Below are 13,950 nucleotides of genomic sequence, written 5' to 3' on the forward strand. Positions count from 1 at the left end.
CCTTAACCCTAACCCTATCCCCAAACCCTAACCCTAACCCTAACCCCTAACCCTAAGCCTAACCCTAAACCCTAACCCAACCGTAACCCTAACCCTACCCCTACCCCTAACCCTAACCCCTAACCCCAAACCCTAAACCCTAACCCTAACCGTAACCCTAACCCTATCCCTAACCCTAACCTGACGGACAGGCTGGAACCAGCTGCTCCACTCGCCGGAACCACCTGACAGACATGCCAGAACCACCTGCCGAGCACGCCGGAGCCACCTGCTGGACTCACCAGAACCACCTGCCTGACAGGCCAAAATCAACAGCTGGCTATGAGAGAACCACTTGGCAGAAAATCCGCAATAACCTGCCAGGCATGCAGGAACCACCTCTCAGACGTAAGAGAACCACGTGCCGGACACGCTGGAACCACGTCCTGGACAGACTGGAACCACCTGCCGGACATGCCTGGACCACCTGCCGAGCACGCCGGAACCACCTGCTCGACTCGCAGGACCCATGTGCCAGACACGCCAAAATGAACTGCCGGCTACACCAGAACCACTTACCGGACACTCCGGAATAACCTGCCCGGCATGCCAGAACCACCTCTCAGAAGTGCCAGAAGCACGTGCTGGACATGCCGGAACAACCTATCGGACAGAACGGAACAACCTGCCGGACACACCAAAATCACCTGCGGGCTACGCCAGAACCAATTGGAGGACTCTCCGGGAAAACCTGCCGGGCATGCTGGAACCACCTCTCAGACGTGCCTGAACCACGTGGCGGACACTCCGGAAACGCATGTCGGGCCGGCCGGAACCACCTCTCAGATGTGCCAGAACCTCATTCCGGACACCCCAGAACCACCTGCTGGACAGACCGGAAACACCTGCCGGACACGCCGGAACCACATGTTCGACTCGCTGGAACCACATTCTGGACATGGCAAAATCACCTGCCGCCTATGCCAGAACCGCTTGGCGAACACTCCGGAATCACCTGTCAGGCATGCCGGAACCACCTCTCAGACATGCCAGAACCACATGCCAATGACACCGGAAGCACCTGCCGAGCATGCCGGAAGCACCTGCTCGACTCGCCAGAACCACCTGTCGGACACGCCAAAATCACCTGCCGGCTACGCCACAGCCAGTTGGTGAACACTCCGGAAACACCTGCCGGGCTGGCTGGAACCACCTGCCAGTCACGCCAACATCACCTGCCAGCTACGCCAGAACCACTTGGCGGAGACTCCAGAAACACCTGTTGGGCCAGCCGGAACCACCTCTCAGACGTGCCAGAACCATGTGCCTGAGATGCTGGAACCACACCCCGAACAGACCGAAACCACCTGCCGGACCCAACTGAACCACCTGCCAAGCACGCAGGAACAACCTGCTCGCCTCGCCGGAACCACCTGCCGGGCGCAGCGGAAGCACCTGCCGAGCGCGCCGGAGCCACCTGCTCGCCTCGCCGGAACCACCTGCCCGGCGCGCCGGAGCCACCTGCTCGCCTCGCCGGAACCACCTGCCAGTCCCAGCAGAAGCACCTGCCGGGCGCGCCGGATCCACCTGCTCGCCTCACCGGAACCACCTGCCGGGTGCAGCGGAAGCACCTGCCGAGCGCGCCGGAGCCACCTGCTCGCCTCGTCGGAACCACCTGCCGGGCCCAGCGGAAGCACGTGCCAAGCACGCCGGAGCCACCTGCTCGCCTCGCCGGAACCACCTGCCGGGCCCAGCGGAAGCACCTGCCGAGCGGGCCGGAGCCACCTGCTCGCCTCGCCGGAACCACGTGCCGGGCCCTAACCCTAACCCTAACCCTAACCCTATCCCCAAACCCTAACCCTAACCCTAACCCCTAACCCTAAGCCTAACCCTAAACCCTAACCCAACCGTAACCCTAACCCTAACCCTAACCCCTAACCCTAAGCCTAACCCAAACCCTAACCCAACCGTAACCCTAACCCTAACCCTACCCCTAACCCTAACCCCTAACCCCAAACCCTAAACCCTAACCCTAACCGTAACCCTAACCCTATCCCTAACCCTAACCTGACGGACAGGCTGGAACCAGCTGCTCAACTCGCCGGAACCACCTGCCAGACATGCCAGAACCACCTGCCGAGCACGCCGGAGCCACCTGCTGGACTCACCAGAACCACCTGCCTGACAGGCCAAAATCAACAGCTGGCTATGAGAGAACCACCTGGCAGACAATCCGCAATAACCTGCCAGGCATGCAGGAACCACCTCTCAGACGTAAGAGAACCACGTGCCGGACACGCTGGAACCACGTCCTGGACAGACTGGAACCACCTGCCGGACATGCCTGGACCACCTGCCGAGCACGCCGGAACCACCTGCTCGACTCGCAGGATCCATGTGCCAGACACGCCAAAATGAACTGCCGGCTACACCAGAACCACTTACCGGACACTCCGGAATAACCTGCCCGGCATGCCAGAACCACCTCTCAGAAGTGCCAGAAGCACGTGCTGGACATGCCAGAACAACCTATCGGACAGAACGGAACAACCTGCCGGACACACCAAAATCACCTGCGGGCTACGCCAGAACCACTTGGAGGACTCTCCGGGAAAACCTGCCGGGCATGCTGGAACCACCTCTCAGACGTGCCTGAACCACGTGGCGGACACTCCGGAAACGCATGTCGGGCCGGCCGGAACCACCTCTCAGACGTGCCAGAACCTCATGCCGGACACCCCAGAACCACCTGCTGGACAGACCGGAAACACCTGCCGGACACGCCGGAACCACATGTTCGACTCGCTGGAACCACATTCTGGACATGGCAAAATCACCTGCCGCCTATGCCAGAACCGCTTGGCGAACACTCCGGAATCACCTGTCAGGCATGCCGGAACCACCTCTCAGACCTGCCAGAACCACATGCCAATGACACCGGAAGCACCTGCCGAGCATGCCGGAAGCACCTGCTCGACTCGCCAGAACCACCTGTCGGACACGCCAAAATCACCTGCCGGCTATGCCACAGCCAGTTGGTGAACACTCCGGAAACACCTGCCGGGCTGGCTGGAACGACCTGCCAGCTACGCCAGAACCACTTGGCGGAGACTCCAGAAACACCTGTTGGGCCAGCCGGAACCACCTCTCAGACGTGCCAGAACCATGTGCCTGAGATGCTGGAACCACACCCCGAACAGACCGAAACCACCTGCCAGACCAAACTGAACCACCTGCCGAGCACGCAGGAACAACCTGCTCGCCTCGCCGGAACCACCTGCCGGGCGCAGCGGAAGCACCTGCCGAGTGCGCCGGAGCCACCTGCTCGCCTCGCCGGAACCAGTTGCCGGGTGCAGCGGAAGCACCTGCCTAGCGCGCCGGAGCCACCTGCTCGCCTCGCCGGAACCACCTGCCGGGCCCAGCGGAAGCACCTGCCGAGCGCGCCGGAGCCACCTGCTCGCCTCGCCGGAACCACCTGCCGGGCCCAGCGGAAGCACCTGCCGGGCGCGCCGGAGCCACCTGCTCGGCTCGCCGGAACCACCTGCCGGGCCCTAACCCTAACCCTAACCCTAACCCTATCCCCAAACCCTAACCCTAACCCTAACCCCTAACCCTAAGCCTAACCCTAAACCCTAACCCAACCGTAACCCTAACCCTAACCCTACCCCTAACCCTAACCCCTAACCCCAAACCCTAAACCCTAACCCTAACCGTAACCCTAACCCTATCCCTAACCCTAACCTGACGGACAGGCTGGATCCAGCTGCTCAACTCGCCGGAACCACCTGCCAGACATGCCAGAACCACCTGCCGAGCACGCCGGAGCCACCTGCTGGACTCACCAGAACCACCTGCCTGACAGGCCAAAATCAACAGGTGGCTATGAGAGAACCACCTGGCAGACAATCCGCAATAACCTGCCAAGCATGCAGGAACCACCTCTCAGACGTAAGAGAACCACGTGCCGGACACGCTGGAACCACGTCCTGGACAGACTGGAACCACCTGCCGGACATGCCTGGACCACCTGCCGAGCACGCCGGAACCACCTGCTCGACTCGCAGGACCCATGTGCCAGACACGCCAAAATGAACTGCCGGCTACACCAGAACCACTTACCGGACACTCCGGAATAACCTGCCCGGCATGCCAGAACCACCTCTCAGAAGTGCCAGAAGCACGTGCTGGACATGCCGGAACAACCTATCGGACAGAACGGAACAACCTGCCGGACACACCAAAATCACCTGCGGGCTACGCCAGAACCACTTGGAGGACTCTCCGGGAAAACCTGCCGGGCATGCTGGAACCACCTCTCAGACGTGCCTGAACCACGTGGCGGACACTCCGGAAACGCATGTCGGGCCGGCCGGAACCACCTCTCAGACGTGCCAGAACCTCATGCCGGACACCCCAGAACCACCTGCTGGACAGACCGGAAACACCTGCCGGACACGCCGGAACCACATGTTCGACTCGCTGGAACCACATTCTGGACATGGCAAAATCACCTGCCGCCTATGCCAGAACCGCTTGGCGAACACTCCGGAATCACCTGTCAGGCATGCCGGAACCACCTCTGAGACATGCCAGAACCACATGCCAATGACACCGGAAGCACCTGCCGAGCATGCCGGAAGCACCTGCTCGACTCGCCAGAACCACCTGTCGGACACGCCAAAATCACCTGCCGGCTACGCCACAGCCAGTTGGTGAACACTCCGGAAACACCTGCCGGGCTGGCTGGAACCACCTGCCAGTCACGCCAACATCACCTGCCAGCTACGCCAGAACCACTTGGCGGAGACTCCAGAAACACCTGTTGGGCCAGCCGGAACCACCTCTCAGACGTGCCAGAACCATGTGCCTGAGATGCTGGAACCACACCCCGAACAGACCGAAACCACCTGCCAGACCCAACTGAACCACCTGCCGAGCACGCAGGAACAACCTGCTCGCCTCGCCGGAACCACCTGCCGGGCGCAGCGGAAGCACCTGCCGAGCGCGCCGGAGTCACCTGCTCGCCTCGCCGGAAACACCAGCCGGGCGCAGCGGAAGCACCTGCCTAGCGCGCCGGAGCCACATGCTCGCCTCGCCGGAACCACCTGCCGGGCCCAGCGGAAGCACCTGCCGAGCGCACCGGAGCCACCTGCTCGCCTCGCCGGAACCACCTGCCGGGCCCAGCGGAAGCACCTGCCGGGCGCGCCGGAGCCACCTGCTCGGCTCGCCGGAACCACCTGCCGGGCCCTAACCCTAACCCTAACCCTAACCCTATCCCCAAACCCTAACCCTAACCCTAACCCCTAACCCTAAGCCTAACCCTAAACCCTAACCCAACCGTAACCCTAACCCTAACCCTACCCCTAACCCTAACCCCTAACCCCAAACCCTAAACCCTAACCCTAACCGTAACCCTAACCCTATCCCTAACCCTAACCTGACGGACAGGCTGGATCCAGCTGCTCAACTCGCCGGAACCACCTGCCAGACATGCCAGAACCACCTGCCGAGCACGCCGGAGCCACCTGCTGGACTCACCAGAACCACCTGCCTGACAGGCCAAAATCAACAGCTGGCTATGAGAGAACCACCTGGCAGACAATCCGCAATAACCTGCCAGGCATGCAGGAACCACCTCTCAGACATAAGAGAACCACGTGCCGGACACGCTGGAACCACGTCCTGGACAGACTGGAACCACCTGCCGGACATGCCTGGACCACCTGCCGAGCACGCCGGAACCACCTGCTCGACTCGCAGGACCCATGTGCCAGACACGCCAAAATGAACTGCCGGCTACACCAGAACCACTTACCGGACACTCCGGAATAACCTGCCCGGCATGCCAGAACCACCTCTCAGAAGTGCCAGAAGCACGTGCTGGACATGCCGGAACAACCTATCGGACAGAACGGAACAACCTGCCGGACACACCAAAATCACCTGCGGGCTACGCCAGAACCACTTGGAGGACTCTCCGGGAAAACCTGCCGGGCATGCTGGAACCACCTCTCAGACGTGCCTGAACCACGTGGCGGACACTCCGGAAACGCATGTCGGGCCGGCCGGAACCACCTCTCAGACGTGCCAGAACCTCATGCCGGACACGCCGGAACCACATGTTCGACTCGCTGGAACCACATTCTGGACATGGCAAAATCACCTGCCGCCTATGCCAGAACCGCTTGGCGAACACTCCGGAATCACCTGTCAGGCATGCCGGAACCACCTCTCAGACCTGCCAGAACCACATGCCAATGACACCGGAAGCACCTGCCGAGCATGCCGGAAGCACCTGCTCGACTCGCCAGAACCACCTGTCGGACACGCCAAAATCACCTGCCGGCTACGCCACAGCCAGTTGGTGAACACTCCGGAAACACCTGCCGGGCTGGCTGGAACCACCTGCCAGCTACGCCAGAACCACTTGGCGGAGACTCCAGAAACACCTGTTGGGCCAGCCGGAACCACCTCTCAGACGTGCCAGAACCATGTGCCTGAGATGCTGGAACCACACCCCGAACAGACCGAAACCACCTGCCGGGCGCAGCGGAAGCACCTGCCGAGCGCGCCGGAGCCACCTGCTCGCCTCGCCGGAACCACCTGCCCGGCGCGCCGGAGCCACCTGCTCGCCTCGCCGGAACCACCTGCCGGGCCCTGCGGAAGCACCTGCCGAGCGCGCCGGAGCCACCTGCTCGCCTCGCCGGAACCACCTGCCGGGCCCAGCGGAAGCACCTGCCGGGCGCGCCGGAGCCACCTGCTCGGCTCGCCTGAACCACCTGCCGGGTCCTAACCCTAACCCTAACCCTAACCCTATCCCCAAACCCTAACCCTAACCCTAACCCCTAACCCTAAGCCTAACCCTAAACCCTAACCCAACCGTAACCCTAACCCTAACCCTACCCCTAACCCTAACCCCTAACCCCAAACCCTAAACCCTAACCCTAACCGTAACCCTAACCCTATCCCTAACCCTAACCTGACGGACAGGCTGGAACCAGCTGCTCAACTCGCCGGAACCACCTGCCAGACATGCCAGAACCACCTGCCGAGCACGCCGGAGCCACCTGCTGGACTCACCAGAACCACCTGCCTGACAGGCCAAAATCAACAGCTGGCTATGAGAGAACCACCTGGCAGACAATCCGCAATAACCTGCCAGGCATGCAGGAACCACCTCTCAGACGTAAGAGAACCACGTGCCGGACACGCTGGAACCACGTCCTGGACAGACTGGAACCACCTGCCGGACATGCCTGGACCACCTGCCGAGCACGCCGGAACCACCTGCTCGACTCGCAGGACCCATGTGCCAGACACGCCAAAATGAACTGCCGGCTACACCAGAACCACTTACCGGACACTCCGGAATAACCTGCCCGGCATGCCAGAACCACCTCTCAGAAGTGCCAGAAGCACGTGCTGGACATGCCGGAACAACCTATCGGACAGAACGGAACAACCTGCCGGACACACCAAAATCACCTGCGGGCTACGCCAGAACCACTTGGAGGACTCTCCGGGAAAACCTGCCGGGCATGCTGGAACCACCTCTCAGACGTGCCTGAACCACGTGGCGGACACTCCGGAAACGCATGTCGGGCCGGCCGGAACCACCTCTCAGACGTGCCAGAACCTCATGCCGGACACCCCAGAACCACCTGCTGGACAGACCGGAAACACCTGCCGGACACGCCGGAACCACATGTTCAACTCGCTGGAACCACATTCTGGACATGGCAAAATCACCTGCCGCCTATGCCAGAACCGCTTGGCGAACACTCCGGAATCACCTGTCAGGCATGCCGGAACCACCTCTCAGACCTGCCAGAACCACATGCCAATGACACCGGAAGCACCTGCCGAGCATGCCGGAAGCACCTGCTCGACTCGCCAGAACCACCTGTCGGACACGCCAAAATCACCTGCCGGCTACGCCACAGCCAGTTGGTGAACACTCCGGAAACACCTGCCGGGCTGGCTGGAACCACCTGCCAGTCACGCCAACATCACCTGCCAGCTACGCCAGAACCACTTGGCGGAGACTCCAGAAACACCTGTTGGGCCAGCCGGAACCACCTCTCAGACGTGCCAGAACCATGTGCCTGAGATGCTGGAACCACACCCCGAACAGACCGAAACCACCTGCCGGACCCAACTGAACCACCTGCCAAGCACGCAGGAACAACCTGCTCGCCTCGCCGGAACCACCTGCCGGGCGCAGCGGAAGCACCTGCCGAGCGCGCCGGAGCCACCTGCTCGCCTCGCCGGAACCACCTGCCCGGCGCGCCGGAGCCACCTGCTCGCCTCGCCGGAACCACCTGCCAGTCCCAGCAGAAGCACCTGCCGGGCGCGCCGGATCCACCTGCTCGCCTCACCGGAACCACCTGCCGGGTGCAGCGGAAGCACCTGCCGAGCGCGCCGGAGCCACCTGCTCGCCTCGTCGGAACCACCTGCCGGGCCCAGCGGAAGCACGTGCCAAGCACGCCGGAGCCACCTGCTCGCCTCGCCGGAACCACCTGCCGGGCCCAGCGGAAGCACCTGCCGAGCGGGCCGGAGCCACCTGCTCGCCTCGCCGGAACCACGTGCCGGGCCCTAACCCTAACCCTAACCCTAACCCTATCCCCAAACCCTAACCCTAACCCTAACCCCTAACCCTAAGCCTAACCCTAAACCCTAACCCAACCGTAACCCTAACCCTAACCCTAACCCCTAACCCTAAGCCTAACCCAAACCCTAACCCAACCGTAACCCTAACCCTAACCCTACCCCTAACCCTAACCCCTAACCCCAAACCCTAAACCCTAACCCTAACCGTAACCCTAACCCTATCCCTAACCCTAACCTGACGGACAGGCTGGAACCAGCTGCTCAACTCGCCGGAACCACCTGCCAGACATGCCAGAACCACCTGCCGAGCACGCCGGAGCCACCTGCTGGACTCACCAGAACCACCTGCCTGACAGGCCAAAATCAACAGCTGGCTATGAGAGAACCACCTGGCAGACAATCCGCAATAACCTGCCAGGCATGCAGGAACCACCTCTCAGACGTAAGAGAACCACGTGCCGGACACGCTGGAACCACGTCCTGGACAGACTGGAACCACCTGCCGGACATGCCTGGACCACCTGCCGAGCACGCCGGAACCACCTGCTCGACTCGCAGGATCCATGTGCCAGACACGCCAAAATGAACTGCCGGCTACACCAGAACCACTTACCGGACACTCCGGAATAACCTGCCCGGCATGCCAGAACCACCTCTCAGAAGTGCCAGAAGCACGTGCTGGACATGCCAGAACAACCTATCGGACAGAACGGAACAACCTGCCGGACACACCAAAATCACCTGCGGGCTACGCCAGAACCACTTGGAGGACTCTCCGGGAAAACCTGCCGGGCATGCTGGAACCACCTCTCAGACGTGCCTGAACCACGTGGCGGACACTCCGGAAACGCATGTCGGGCCGGCCGGAACCACCTCTCAGACGTGCCAGAACCTCATGCCGGACACCCCAGAACCACCTGCTGGACAGACCGGAAACACCTGCCGGACACGCCGGAACCACATGTTCGACTCGCTGGAACCACATTCTGGACATGGCAAAATCACCTGCCGCCTATGCCAGAACCGCTTGGCGAACACTCCGGAATCACCTGTCAGGCATGCCGGAACCACCTCTCAGACCTGCCAGAACCACATGCCAATGACACCGGAAGCACCTGCCGAGCATGCCGGAAGCACCTGCTCGACTCGCCAGAACCACCTGTCGGACACGCCAAAATCACCTGCCGGCTATGCCACAGCCAGTTGGTGAACACTCCGGAAACACCTGCCGGGCTGGCTGGAACGACCTGCCAGCTACGCCAGAACCACTTGGCGGAGACTCCAGAAACACCTGTTGGGCCAGCCGGAACCACCTCTCAGACGTGCCAGAACCATGTGCCTGAGATGCTGGAACCACACCCCGAACAGACCGAAACCACCTGCCAGACCAAACTGAACCACCTGCCGAGCACGCAGGAACAACCTGCTCGCCTCGCCGGAACCACCTGCCGGGCGCAGCGGAAGCACCTGCCGAGTGCGCCGGAGCCACCTGCTCGCCTCGCCGGAACCAGTTGCCGGGTGCAGCGGAAGCACCTGCCTAGCGCGCCGGAGCCACCTGCTCGCCTCGCCGGAACCACCTGCCGGGCCCAGCGGAAGCACCTGCCGAGCGCGCCGGAGCCACCTGCTCGCCTCGCCGGAACCACCTGCCGGGCCCAGCGGAAGCACCTGCCGGGCGCGCCGGAGCCACCTGCTCGGCTCGCCGGAACCACCTGCCGGGCCCTAACCCTAACCCTAACCCTAACCCTATCCCCAAACCCTAACCCTAACCCTAACCCCTAACCCTAAGCCTAACCCTAAACCCTAACCCAACCGTAACCCTAACCCTAACCCTACCCCTAACCCTAACCCCTAACCCCAAACCCTAAACCCTAACCCTAACCGTAACCCTAACCCTATCCCTAACCCTAACCTGACGGACAGGCTGGATCCAGCTGCTCAACTCGCCGGAACCACCTGCCAGACATGCCAGAACCACCTGCCGAGCACGCCGGAGCCACCTGCTGGACTCACCAGAACCACCTGCCTGACAGGCCAAAATCAACAGCTGGCTATGAGAGAACCACCTGGCAGACAATCCGCAATAACCTGCCAAGCATGCAGGAACCACCTCTCAGACGTAAGAGAACCACGTGCCGGACACGCTGGAACCACGTCCTGGACAGACTGGAACCACCTGCCGGACATGCCTGGACCACCTGCCGAGCACGCCGGAACCACCTGCTCGACTCGCAGGACCCATGTGCCAGACACGCCAAAATGAACTGCCGGCTACACCAGAACCACTTACCGGACACTCCGGAATAACCTGCCCGGCATGCCAGAACCACCTCTCAGAAGTGCCAGAAGCACGTGCTGGACATGCCGGAACAACCTATCGGACAGAACGGAACAACCTGCCGGACACACCAAAATCACCTGCGGGCTACGCCAGAACCACTTGGAGGACTCTCCGGGAAAACCTGCCGGGCATGCTGGAACCACCTCTCAGACGTGCCTGAACCACGTGGCGGACACTCCGGAAACGCATGTCGGGCCGGCCGGAACCACCTCTCAGACGTGCCAGAACCTCATGCCGGACACCCCAGAACCACCTGCTGGACAGACCGGAAACACCTGCCGGACACGCCGGAACCACATGTTCGACTCGCTGGAACCACATTCTGGACATGGCAAAATCACCTGCCGCCTATGCCAGAACCGCTTGGCGAACACTCCGGAATCACCTGTCAGGCATGCCGGAACCACCTCTGAGACATGCCAGAACCACATGCCAATGACACCGGAAGCACCTGCCGAGCATGCCGGAAGCACCTGCTCGACTCGCCAGAACCACCTGTCGGACACGCCAAAATCACCTGCCGGCTACGCCACAGCCAGTTGGTGAACACTCCGGAAACACCTGCCGGGCTGGCTGGAACCACCTGCCAGTCACGCCAACATCACCTGCCAGCTACGCCAGAACCACTTGGCGGAGACTCCAGAAACACCTGTTGGGCCAGCCGGAACCACCTCTCAGACGTGCCAGAACCATGTGCCTGAGATGCTGGAACCACACCCCGAACAGACCGAAACCACCTGCCAGACCCAACTGAACCACCTGCCGAGCACGCAGGAACAACCTGCTCGCCTCGCCGGAACCACCTGCCGGGCGCAGCGGAAGCACCTGCCGAGCGCGCCGGAGTCACCTGCTCGCCTCGCCGGAAACACCAGCCGGGCGCAGCGGAAGCACCTGCCTAGCGCGCCGGAGCCACATGCTCGCCTCGCCGGAACCACCTGCCGGGCCCAGCGGAAGCACCTGCCGAGCGCACCGGAGCCACCTGCTCGCCTCGCCGGAACCACCTGCCGGGCCCAGCGGAAGCACCTGCCGGGCGCGCCGGAGCCACCTGCTCGGCTCGCCGGAACCACCTGCCGGGCCCTAACCCTAACCCTAACCCTAACCCTATCCCCAAACCCTAACCCTAACCCTAACCCCTAACCCTAAGCCTAACCCTAAACCCTAACCCAACCGTAACCCTAACCCTAACCCTACCCCTAACCCTAACCCCTAACCCCAAACCCTAAACCCTAACCCTAACCGTAACCCTAACCCTATCCCTAACCCTAACCTGACGGACAGGCTGGATCCAGCTGCTCAACTCGCCGGAACCACCTGCCAGACATGCCAGAACCACCTGCCGAGCACGCCGGAGCCACCTGCTGGACTCACCAGAACCACCTGCCTGACAGGCCAAAATCAACAGCTGGCTATGAGAGAACCACCTGGCAGACAATCCGCAATAACCTGCCAGGCATGCAGGAACCACCTCTCAGACATAAGAGAACCACGTGCCGGACACGCTGGAACCACGTCCTGGACAGACTGGAACCACCTGCCGGACATGCCTGGACCACCTGCCGAGCACGCCGGAACCACCTGCTCGACTCGCAGGACCCATGTGCCAGACACGCCAAAATGAACTGCCGGCTACACCAGAACCACTTACCGGACACTCCGGAATAACCTGCCCGGCATGCCAGAACCACCTCTCAGAAGTGCCAGAAGCACGTGCTGGACATGCCGGAACAACCTATCGGACAGAACGGAACAACCTGCCGGACACACCAAAATCACCTGCGGGCTACGCCAGAACCACTTGGAGGACTCTCCGGGAAAACCTGCCGGGCATGCTGGAACCACCTCTCAGACGTGCCTGAACCACGTGGCGGACACTCCGGAAACGCATGTCGGGCCGGCCGGAACCACCTCTCAGACGTGCCAGAACCTCATGCCGGACACGCCGGAACCACATGTTCGACTCGCTGGAACCACATTCTGGACATGGCAAAATCACCTGCCGCCTATGCCAGAACCGCTTGGCGAACACTCCGGAATCACCTGTCAGGCATGCCGGAACCACCTCTCAGACCTGCCAGAACCACATGCCAATGACACCGGAAGCACCTGCCGAGCATGCCGGAAGCACCTGCTCGACTCGCCAGAACCACCTGTCGGACACGCCAAAATCACCTGCCGGCTACGCCACAGCCAGTTGGTGAACACTCCGGAAACACCTGCCGGGCTGGCTGGAACCACCTGCCAGCTACGCCAGAACCACTTGGCGGAGACTCCAGAAACACCTGTTGGGCCAGCCGGAACCACCTCTCAGACGTGCCAGAACCATGTGCCTGAGATGCTGGAACCACACCCCGAACAGACCGAAACCACCTGCCGGGCGCAGCGGAAGCACCTGCCGAGCGCGCCGGAGCCACCTGCTCGCCTCGCCGGAACCACCTGCCCGGCGCGCCGGAGCCACCTGCTCGCCTCGCCGGAACCACCTGCCGGGCCCTGCGGAAGCACCTGCCGAGCGCGCCGGAGCCACCTGCTCGCCTCGCCGGAACCACCTGCCGGGCCCAGCGGAAGCACCTGCCGGGCGCGCCGGAGCCACCTGCTCGGCTCGCCTGAACCACCTGCCGGGTCCTAACCCTAACCCTAACCCTAACCCTATCCCCAAACCCTAACCCTAACCCTAACCCCTAACCCTAAGCCTAACCCTAAACCCTAACCCAACCGTAACCCTAACCCTAACCCTACCCCTAACCCTAACCCCTAACCCCAAACCCTAAACCCTAACCCTAACCGTAACCCTAACCCTATCCCTAACCCTAACCTGACGGACAGGCTGGAACCAGCTGCTCAACTCGCCGGAACCACCTGCCAGACATGCCAGAACCACCTGCCGAGCACGCCGGAGCCACCTGCTGGACTCACCAGAACCACCTGCCTGACAGGCCAAAATCAACAGCTGGCTATGAGAGAACCACCTGGCAGACAATCCGCAATAACCTGCCAGGCATGCAGGAACCACCTCTCAGACGTAAGAG

The sequence above is a fragment of the Equus asinus genome, chromosome 10, assembly GCF_041296235.1.
Source record: "Equus asinus isolate D_3611 breed Donkey chromosome 10, EquAss-T2T_v2, whole genome shotgun sequence".
Lineage (NCBI taxonomy): Eukaryota > Metazoa > Chordata > Mammalia > Perissodactyla > Equidae > Equus > Equus asinus.